Source organism: Podarcis gaigeae, assembly GCF_964106915.1.
Source record: "Podarcis gaigeae genome assembly, chromosome: 1".
In the NCBI taxonomy this organism is placed as follows: domain Eukaryota; kingdom Metazoa; phylum Chordata; class Lepidosauria; order Squamata; family Lacertidae; genus Podarcis; species Podarcis gaigeae.
The window spans coordinates 118,604,027-118,615,698 of record NC_139678.1 but is presented as its reverse complement, the minus strand read 5'-3'; positions in this window follow the sequence as shown (position 1 = coordinate 118,615,698).

The window sequence follows — 11,672 nt, the reverse complement described above, 5'->3', positions numbered from 1 at the left end:
CTGGAGTGCAGCGGCAGCGGGAGGCCCCATTAGCTAAAGTGGTGCTTCAGGTTAAGAATAGACCTCCAGAACAAATTAAGTTCTTAACCCGAGGTACCACTGTACAGCGCTGCCTTCTGATGTCTTCTAAAGGTTGTATAGTTACTTATCTCCTCGGCTCAGGACTCACGTAACTCCATACCCTCCAACATTTCTCCAGTGGAAATAGGGACATCCTAAGGGAAAGCGGAATCAATTCAGAAACCGCAATGGCTTCTGTAAATCTGGGACTGTGCCTGGAAAATAGGGACACTTAGAGGCTGCAAGGAGAGCAGTTCTTGTAGGGATGACAATCCTACACTGAAAGTATGAACGGAGGCCTCTGCATGTATGTGCCTTCAGGGGGTCTATCTGAAGATTTATAGGACTTGAACGGCTGCCATCTGCATATGAAACTTGAACCAGTCCGAAATGGCCGAGTTCATTTTGAGAGGAACCCTGCTCCCGGGAAGGCCAACGGACTGCAGTATGAAATGTTATGAAAACATAGCAGACACATGGCTGAGCAAACCCTTCTGGAAGGTTCCCTCGGCCAGAATTAAAGGCTTAAGAAAGAGCACTTCAAAGAGGCTTGTATTAATCCTTCCTAGAACCAGAAGGACCTGGGCTAGGGGGTTAGATTCCCCCCCCCCCTACAAATAGATGTGGACTTCCGCACACAAATCTTCTCCTTTCTTTTTGTCCATGCCTGTTTTAGCCTGATGGTTTTATTTAATCGGTGGATTCTGTTAAGGTTATTTATAGCCCACTTTTCCTCTCCAAGGATCCCACGGTTTGTTACAAAATACAAATACATAAAATCATCACCACTGCCTAGAACATTTGATGTACAATGAAAGTACACTGCTTCCCACTAAAAAAACCCTGGAAACTGTTGTTTCCCCTCATGGGGCTACATTTCCCAGCACCCTTAACAAACTACAATTCCCAAGATTCTTGGTGGGGGAGACAGTTGCTTTAAATGATCTGCCCTAAATGTTGAAGTTGTGTCTCCTGCACTGTTTGAGCTCAGCCCTCTCATTCTGAGCTAAGTTCTGTAACGTTTTTATAATATCTGCTGGGATATAAGATCTAACCCAACTGTGAGATTTATTAAGAAACTGCTCACATCGTGGCTCATTACATCCAACTAGTTTGTTCTCAAAAGTCTAACTGTTAAGTTGTGGGTGAACATATCAAACGACACAGTGATTCTTCAAACAGCTCTTGTTTATTCACAGGCCAGAACAGAACTGAAAAGAAGGGTTCAGCCAGCCTGCTTAGAGCTCCACTACAACGTAACTGTAACAACTTTCTGTAACTATCCAATCACTGAACGTCACTTTCGATCCCTTATTTGCATATGTGGACCTGAGTGAAAACTATCTACAGTATCCCCCTGCTGGCCCAGGTTGAGAATTTCAGTACATAACACTAACCACTTCTCTGAGTCTTCTTTTTTTTTAACTCGGATACAAAAGGATTCCTGGAATGTACAGTCAGATGTTTCCACTGAAATGAATAAGAATAATCTACAAATGAGATGAAACATTGCTAGTTAAATAAGACAATTCAGGGGGACTAGCTATCTTTCTTTCTTTTCTTTTTTAAAAATATATTTATTTGTTTTTTCAGATTAAAATTTCACAGTCACATAGCCAACCAACAACACAGAAACAAGATTCCGAAGAATCTCCTGGACTTCCCTTCTCCCCATTGTGGGTCCTTTGTTAATCATTTCCTCCTGCATCTTTTATGATAATCCAAATCCTTTAGAGGGACGCGGGTGTAAAACCTCAGTGCCTAGGACTTGCCGATCGCATGGTCGGCGGTTCGAATCCCTGCGGCGGGGTGAGCTCCCGTCTTTCGGTCCCAGCTTCTGCCCACCTAGCAGTTCGAAAGCACCCTTAAATGCAAGTAGATAAATAGGTACCGCTTTATAGCTGGAAGGTAAACGGCGTTTCCGTGTGCTGCTCTGGTGCTGGCTCACCAGAGCAGCTTCGTCACGCTGGCCACGTGACCCGGAAGTGTCTCCGGACAGCGCTGGCCCCCGGCCTCTTAAGTGAGATGGGCACACAACCCTAGAGTCGGACACGACTGGCCCGTATGGGCAGGGGTACATTTTGTGTCCAAAATTCACCATTAAACTACAAGTGATATTCCAGTCCTACTAACGATCTTAACTGTTTACGATGGTTTTTAAGATAAGTTATAAATTTCCCCCGTTCCTTGTTAAAATTTTGGTCTTCCTCATTTCAGATTCTTCCGGTCATTTTTGCCATTTCAGAATAATCCATCAACTTGATCTGCCATTCTTGTCTTGGTAGGGACTTTATCTTCTTTCCATCTCTGGGCCAATAACATCCGGGCAGCCATAGTCACATACATAAATAGTCTTTTCTGCTCCCTTGGGATTTCGGCACCTAGAATTCCTAAAAGGAAGGCTTTGGGTTTTTAAGAAAAAGTTATTTTAAACATTTTTTTCAACTTATTGTATGTCATTTTGAGATTGAGGTTGAATCCTGACAAGACAGAAGTACTGTTTTTGGGGGACAGGGGGCGGGCAGGTGTGGGGGACTCCCTAGTCCTGAATGGGGTAATTGTGCCCCTGAAGGACCAGGTGCACAGCCTGGGAGTCATTTTGGACTCACAGCTGTCCATGGAGGCACAGGTTAATTCTGTGTCCAGGGCGGCTGTCTACCAGCTCCACCTGGTACGCAGGCTGAGACCTACCTACCCTCAGACTGTCTTACCAGAGTGGTGCATGCTCTAGTTATCTCTTACTTGGACCACTGCAATGCGCTCTACGTGGGGCTACCTTTGAAGGTGACCTGGAGACTACAACTACTGCAGAACACGGCAGCTAGACTGATGACTGGGAGTGGCCGCCACGACAACATAACACCAGTCTTGAAAGACCTACATTGGCTCCCAGTACGTTTCCGAGCACAATTCAAATTGTTGGTGCTGACCTTTAAAGCCCTAAACGGCCTCGGTCCAGTATACCTGAAGGAGCGTCTCCACCCCCATTGTTCAGTCCGGACACTGAGGTCCAGCACCGAGGGCCTTCTGGCGGTTCCCTCATTGCGAGAAGTGAGGTTACAGGGAACCAGACAGAGGGCCTTCTCGGTAGTGGCGCCCGCTCTGTGGAACGCCCTCCCTTCATATGTGAAGGAAATAAGCAGCTATCTTATCTTTAAAAGACATCTGAAGGCAGCCCTGTTTAGGGAAGTTTTTAATATTTAATGCTGTATTGTTTTTAACACTCAATTGTGAGCCGTCCAGAGTGGCTGGGGAAACTCAGCCAGATGGGCGGAGTATAAATAAATTAGTAGTAGTATCAGTAGTAGTAGTAGTAGTAGTAGTAGTAGTAGTAGTAGTAGTATATTTCCCCAAATTCCTTTACTACATTTCCACCCCATATGATAAAAGGTGCCTTCTTTTTCCTAACATTTCCAGCATACATTTGACCCCTTTTTACACGTTTTTGCTAATTTTCCAGGAGTTAAACACCAACGGCACATCATTTTCATCAGGGGGACTAGCCTTCAGTCCTAGGCACCATTCATGACTTGGAAGCAAGTCCTCAATTGAAATCAACAGAGCTGGTCTGTATAGCATCAGGGAGCAAGTCAGAGAGTTCTCTCCAGCAGAAGCCGAGTGCCTCTTGAAACCTGTTTTGGGTGTACAGCTGAGAAGAATGCAAAGGCCTTCCTGAAATAACTTGATATGAAGCTGCAGATGGCAGGGGTGCTGGCACAGTCAGTTTGGTTCTGGCCGGACTTGTTGCTCGGAAACTGAAGCTTACAGAAGCATCCTGAACTGGCAGACACAGAGCTTGTTAGATTCTGTAGGAAGGAAGGGAGCAGCTGGCTTGTTCCATCATGCTAGCATATACCCCTCCTGCTTTTGTTCGCCATGAGCACACCCCTGCAGTTCTTTATCGATCTGCAGATTTAGATAAAAGTCCTCCCCTCCCTACCTGAAACACATCATTATAGCCTGGAGTCATCTCTCCCTCCAAAGGAAACTCATCTTCGAGAGAGTTTCCAAAGGGCTTGGTCAAAGTAAGGCAGTCTTGGAAGAAAGAGTCTAAGTTTTTGACTGTGGTCTTTTGATATTCAGTATAAACTCACACCATCATTTGCACACATCGGTCCAGTATACCAGATGGAGCGTCTCCACCCCCATCGTTTAGCCCAGACACTTGAGGTCCAGCTCCGAGGGCCTTCTGGCGGTTCCCTGAGAGCCAGTGTGGTGTCGTGGTTAAGAGCAGTGACTCGTAATCTGGTGAACCAGGTTCGCGTCTCTGCTCCTCCACATGCAGATGCTGGGTGACCTTGGGCCAGTCACACTTCTCTGAAGTCTCTCAGCCTCACTCACCTCACAGAGTGTTTGTTGTGGGGGGAGGAAGGGAAAGGAGGTTGTTAGCTGCTTTGAGACTCCTTAGGGTAGTGATAAAGCAGGATATCAAATCCAAACTCCTCCTCCTCCTCCTCTTCTTCTTCTCTCACTGCGAGAAGTGAGGTTACAGGGAACCAGGCAGAGGGCCTTCTCGGTAGTGGTGCCCGCCCTGTGGAACGCCCTCCCATCAGATGCCAAGCAAACAAGCAACTATCTGGCTTTCAGAAGACATTTATCCTTACAACAGCCCTGAGAGGCAAGGCAATATCACATGGAAAATAAAGTAATAGCTGATCAGTGCTGACTCTTAAAGTGAAAAGTGAAAACGAGGCCAATTTCCACCCCAAACCGTTTTGGAGCACGCGGGTGGCGCTGTGGTTTACACAACTGAGCCTCTTGGGCTTGCCAGTCAGAAGGTTGGCTGTTCGAATTCCTGTGATGGGGGTGAGCTCCCGTTCCTCAGTCCCTGCTCCTGCCAACCTAGCAGTTCAAAAGCACACCAAAAATTGCAAGTAGATAAATAGGTACCGCTCCGGCGGGAAGGTAAACAGCATTTCCATGCACTGCTCTGGTTTCGCCAGAAGCAGCTTAGTCATGCTGGCCACATGACCCGGAAAAACTGTCTGCGGATAAACGGCTCCCTCGGGATGAGCGCTGCAACCCCAGAGTCGTCTGCAACTGGACTTAACTGTCAGGGGTCCTTTACCTTTACCTTTACCTTTACCAGAGCTGTATAATTTAAGAAAGGGAAATGGAACAGGTAGATTAGAAGCTGTTTCCCAATGGGGAGAAATGAAAGTTCTGAATATAACTGCATGCTTTAAACTTAAAAAAAAAACAACCCACAGGCTGATATCTGTTAAATACATTACACCACATATTTATCATTTATTATCTTATTGGTCATAAGTGGAACAGCCTCCCATGAGAGATGGCAGACTCTCCTTCCTTGGGAGGTTTTTAGGCTGAGGTTGGATGTGTGATCTAGCTAAGATTCCTGCACTGGGGTCCTTCCAACTCTACAATTCTATGATTCTAGGTTCCCTGCTGCATAAAAGCAACTTAAAGTGAAACAAAAACAGATCGCCCACTGCAGCAGGGATCTGGTTTGGCTTGGACTATTTTTTGTTGCATGCTCCCCCTAAGACACGGGCAGAGAAAAGGAAAGAGTCCTCTGAAAGAATTTTTACTTTTCTGTACTGTGCTACAAAGGTCTCTGGTTCCCTCTTGTGACTAACTAAGGCAAAGCGAATATGCTTTTGTGTTTTCTTTTTCGATTCACAAAATACCAATAGCCATCCTCTGTGGCATTGAGAGGGGAAAATAGACACAAATAAATGTTGTGGTCTAGTGGCAGCAAAGATTCCAGAGTAAAGACAATACAGTGGTACCTCGGGTTAAGTACTTAATTTGTTCCGGAGGTCCGTTCTTAACCTGAAACTGTTCTTAATCTGAAGCGCCACATTAGCTAATGGGGCCTCCCGCTGCCGCTGCACTGCCGGAGCCCGATTTCTGTTCTCATCCTGAAGCAAAGTTCTTAACCTGAGGTAATATTTCTGGGTTAGTGGAGTCTGTAACCTGAAGCGTATGTAACCTGAAGCATATGTAACCCGAGGTACCACTGTATAAAAAAGGTAAAGGAACCCCTGACCATGAGGTCCAGTTGTGGACGACTCTGGGGTTGCAGCGCTCATCTCGCTTTATTGGCTGAGGGAGCTGGCATACAGCTTCCAGGTCATATAGCCAGTATGACTAAGCCGCTTCTGGCGAACCAGAGCAGCGCATGGAAACGCCGTTAACCTTCCCGCCAGAGCGGTACCTATTTATCTACTTGCACTTTGGCGTGCTTTCGAACTGCTAGGTTGGCAGGAGCAGGGACCGAGCAACGGGAGCTCACCCCATTGTGGGGATTCGAACCGCCGACCTTCTGATCAGCAAGTCCTAGGCTCTGTGGTTTAACCCACAGCGCCACCTGCGTCCCTTTTACCACCTTATAGGCTGCTTCATTAATGGCCATACAGAACACAGCAGTGGCAAACAATGAAGGTTTTGGGGCAGGAGAGAGAGACACAACCTCAGAGGCAGCAAAGAGAAAAGGAGACTTAAAGCATGGAGAGCTAAAACAGAGGACTTTGAGTGCAGCAACTATGCAGTCCTAGGTGTGGAGATACCCTGAGGAAAGGGGACGTGGCTCTAGCATTTTGGAGGGCGATGAATGCTGTACGATGATGCATCGTAGGAACCTCACAATGAGAAGAGTCTCAGATCTCCTTGACAAAGTAGCAAGTGACTCCCCAAGTCAACTCTATGGAATTGTGTAGACTCGGGTCTCTGGAGGAATCCTGTTTCGCTGCTGCATCTTTCTGTGCAATGTTAAACACAGGTGCCAAGGTACACATAGACAGTCAGTATAGTGACATGGGACTCAGCTATACAGCCGCAAATAAAACGTTTGAAGTGTCGTGCAAAGTGCAATATGCAAATGTGACACTAGATGGCGTCGGCGAGCTATGGCAAACTCAATGTATTTTTCAAAACTTTTTTTTAAAAAAAGCATCTTCACAGCGTTTTTTTTATATGGGCGTAGATTCCACCATGGTTTCAATTTACAAAGTTCCTTGGGGAAATGATGCCTTCTCCTGGCGTATCACACAAATACTTCCCTATCCCTCTGCCAGGGTGTTGTCAGCAGCTCCTGGCTAGTTGCCTGGGAAGGTACAAAGACAAGGAAAAGTTCCTTACAGTTCCTTTTTTATTTCAAACTTTACAGAGAGAGGCTATAGAACCCAGCCTCTTGGATAATGGCGTTGTCCCGAGTGAATCTCCATTCCACTTCACTCCCACTTCCTCATTCATCATCATTATCCCCTCCTCTACGGGTGACGCTAAGTGCCCTCTGTCTTCAGGGTCTTTGCTCTCCTACTTTCAAGGCTTGCCAGGTTCTGGGAGATGGAGGGTCTGGAATGCTTTCTAGTGACAACGCGTCGGCCAGCTGTTCTGGCTCTCCCATGACTTCCCAACTTTTTCCCACATCTGCCTCTGAGCTATGACCTCCTGTTGTAAATCTATACTGTCTTCCTCTTTCTCCTCCCTGAAAGGGTCAGGATCCACTCCTCCTCCTCTGCCCAGCCCCTGGCACCCTTGTGAGAATGCCAGGGGTGGCGCTGCGGGTAAAACCTCAGCGCCTAGGACTTGGCGATCGTCAGGTCGGCGGTTCGAATCCCCGCGGCGGGGTGCGCTCCCGTTGCTTGGTCCCAGCGCCTGCCAACCTAGCAGTTCGAAAGCACCCCCGGGTGCAAGTAGATAAATAGGGACCGCTTACTAGCGGGAAGGTAAACGGCGTTTCCGTGTGCTGCGCTGGCTCGCCAGATGCAGCTTGTCATGCTGGCCACGTGACCCGGAAGTGTCTTTGGACAGCGCTGGCCCCCGGCCTCTTAAGCGAGATGGGCGTGCAACACCAGAGTCGGACACGACTGGCCCGTATGGGCAGGGGTACCTTTACCTTTACCTTTATTCTCCTTGCAGACCATGCCACTGCCAATGTTTCTTACTGGCACAACAATGCCAAGGGTCGCAACTGCAGCAGCTTTGAAAGCAAGTAAGTTAGTTAGTTGGGCAACACCTTCTACCCAGGTGCAGAGGAACAAAAGGCCTGTGTTCAGACCATAAGAATGAAGTGAAACACCTGGTGCTTGGTCCACCTATTTTATTTGATGGAATATTAACACATGCTATGTATTAATGTTAATTATTTCACTTGAAGGGGGGAGCTTTGGGTTATATGACTTAAACACCCAAATACACCCACACTCCAAATACTGCCTTATCTCTGGCAATGTTTTTTTTTTTTTTTTTGTATTATTAAGTCTTTATAACAATGCAAAATATCAGAGAGCTAGATAAACAATACATTTATTTGCGCCTCCCAACCCTCCATTCTGCAAACCATTGGAGGCACAAAAGGTTCAGAAGCCATCTTCAGTTGTGTGTGTGTGTGCACTTTGTGTACCTAGGAAAGCAATCAGTTTGCATGGATGTCAAAAGAGAAGGATCCAGTGTCTCAATGCAGCTCACTCTGGGCAGAGATAAATGTGTTACTTTGTCAATAATAAATATATTCCTCCAGCCGATGGAGCATTGATCCAAGAGTCCTCCCTGGATGAGATAATGTAATTGACAGGAGCAAAACAGCGACTCATACAACTTTGCTTCCCTGCGCATCAGCAAAATAGAAAATTGTCCCTTCGGTGTTCAGAAAGAAAAATCAATGGTTGTTTATTTCCACTTTTCCAACCCACTTTTGGGGTTGGATGACACTGCACCTGTCGGTGATCAAACTTTCAGCTGCTATCAGCTAAAATGTCATTATGGGACAGTATTTGTGAATTATAGACGATTTGCCAAAAGAATCCTCAAAATCTAATTTACCACTAATCATATTAAAAGATTTCATCCTTCCCCCTCTGCCTGGTTCCCTGTAGTTCACTTCTCACAGTGAGGGAACAGCCAGAAGGCCCTCGGCGCTGGACCTCAGTGCCCGGGCAAAACAATGGGGGTGGAGACGCTCCTCCTTACAGTAAGGCAATGTCATAGACTAGCTAGATGCAGAAAAATGGTGGGAAGTACCAGCCAGGGAGCCCCCAAGGGAACTCCTTCAATGTATACCCCAGTTGGCTTCCTACCTGAATATATTTGTTTGTTGAATTAATTGCTTTGGAGTTTGGTAACTTCTTAGGTCAAAGGAGAGGGAGAATAGTTTGCCCTGGTCTCATTGCCCTGTTGCTGAACTCACAGTGGCCCAACCCACTATGTTATGCTATGTCTACGTGCAAAAGCTGGACGTGAGATGGGTCTAGCAGCATGGTCCTCCTCCTTCCTCCACTTGTTAACTGTACACATGGAGAATATCCGAGTAGATCGATGCTTCCTTCACGTGCCTGCATCAACATGTTGGGTGGCACCTTAGCTGTCAAACCTTATCAGATGCATGATATGTTATTAGCTGAAGACATCTCAGCAAACCTTCATTAGGCTTTAACCAACCCAACACTCTTCCTGCGTTTGTGCTTTGCTGAACACAAGCGGGAACAGAGTTTCCTGTGCGATGGCGATAACATCTGCTCGACTTTGTTGTTGGCTGCTCGAGAAAGTCGAAGACAGTGCCCCGCGATCTATGGAAAGCTGCATAGCCTTATCTGATCCTTACCAGATATTGCTGGAGGAAATTGACTATGAGGGCTGGCCCTACTTAGGAAATATTTTTTTTTTTACAAAAAAAAAACTGTCAGTCAAAATGTCATTAGATAAGCACTTTTGTACACTTTCACCTAGTCCTTCTAGGCAATGCAGTCCAAAGTAGCACACAGACCAAAGAAAAACAGTGTGTTGCATACACTTATATATTTTCCTTTGGTAATCAGCCGTATGACATTTTCTGGCACAGCACGATGCCAAAATAAATTGATGTGAGCTATTATTTTTATCCTCTTCCAAAAACTTTTAAAAGCATTTTTAAATGTCAAACAATCAGTGGGACTTTCTTCCAGGTACATCAGAAGCTGCCTTTATAGTGAGTCAGACCATTGGTTCATGTAGGTCAGTATCATCTAGTTGCTGTGGCTGGTTGTAGCTCTCTAAGGTTCCAGATAAGGGATATTTCAATGCTTTTGGAAGGATTGAACCTGAACTACAGCTGTTTCTTCACCTATGCATAGGATCAGGCTGTTAATCTTTATTATTATTATTATTATTATTATTATTATTATTATTATTTATTTATTTAAAGCTGGCTGGCTGCTAGACAGACAGACATCTGGTTTTTATTCAAGGTCAGGTCAGTACCGACCACAAGAAAACCAAATGCAAACATCAAATGGAACCAAACAGTAGTGCAATTAGGAATATATATAGGGGATGTTCATATTCTAAACCAACAAAAATTCTATTACAGTATGTAAAATATTTCAAGTATCTTACTTATGATGGTACTGTACTTTGCCTGTCCTAAGTAAATGTAGCAGTAGTCGGACATACACGTTTTACATATGCTTCCCTGAAATTATTTGTGAGGTTTTCCATATTCTTGTCCTGGGGAGTATTTCTGATAAAAAATAAGACAATGGAATAATAATTCTATTTTTGCTTTGATGGCTCCATGTACGTTGTTGACTTACAAAGCATCTAATGACTGTCACCGTTTCCTTTGAGTCGCCTCATAAAACTGAAATGACTGGAAGTGAGGGTAATAACTGCAATGGAAATTAGAAGAGAAAGGGAAACAGGATACAGTTTGAGTAGCCTGAAATATACAGCCAAATCATTTCTTCATATATTTTTGCTTTGGCTGCCGTGAACGATGTGAAGCGCCTATGTCCTCAACCGTGATATCCAAGAGGACAGAGCATGAGACTCAATCTCGGGTCACGGGTTCAAGTCCCACATTACATGAAAGATGCATACATTGCAAGGGACAGACCAGATGATCCTTCCAACTCTATAACTCTATGATTATCACTCAGTGAGGGTGTTTGGATGGCTTAATTTGAAGACAGGTTGTTGAGATATTGCAAATGGGTCATTGACAATAGTTATAAAAACTTCTCCGAGCCTCCCCTTTCAGAAAGGGTAAATCCTAAATAAACGCTGTGCAGACACTGCCCTAAATTTGCTTGCATCGGAAGCAGGACACGGGTGGCGCTGTGGTCTAAACCACTGAGTCACTTGGGCTTGCCGATTGGAAGGTTGGCAGTTCGAATCCACAGTACGGGATGAGCTCCCATGGCTCTGTCCCAGCTCCTGTCAAACTAGCAGTTCGAAAGCACTCCAGTGCAAGTAGATAAATAGGTACCGCTGCGGCAGGAAGGTAAACGGCATTTCCGTGCACTCTGGTTTCCATCATGGTGTTCCGTTGCACCACAAGCGGTTTAGTTATGCTGGCCACGTGACCCGGAAAGTTGTCTGTGGACAAATGCCGGCTCCCTTGGCCTGAAAAGCGAGATGAGTGCCGCCACCCCAGTCGCCTTTGACTGGACTTAACCGTCCAGGGGTCCTTTACCTTTTTTGCATGGGAAGCATTAATCCCACAGTAAGCACCTGCCTGAAAGCAACTTGAGACTCAAAGAAGATTCCACTGTATCCAATAGCAGTGTTTTAAACCCCTCCCCTGAAAGAATTTACACTGCATATTCAGTCATCATGCAGTAGCACACTGTTAAGACCCTATCAACTCACACTGCAAGTGGGTATTGTGT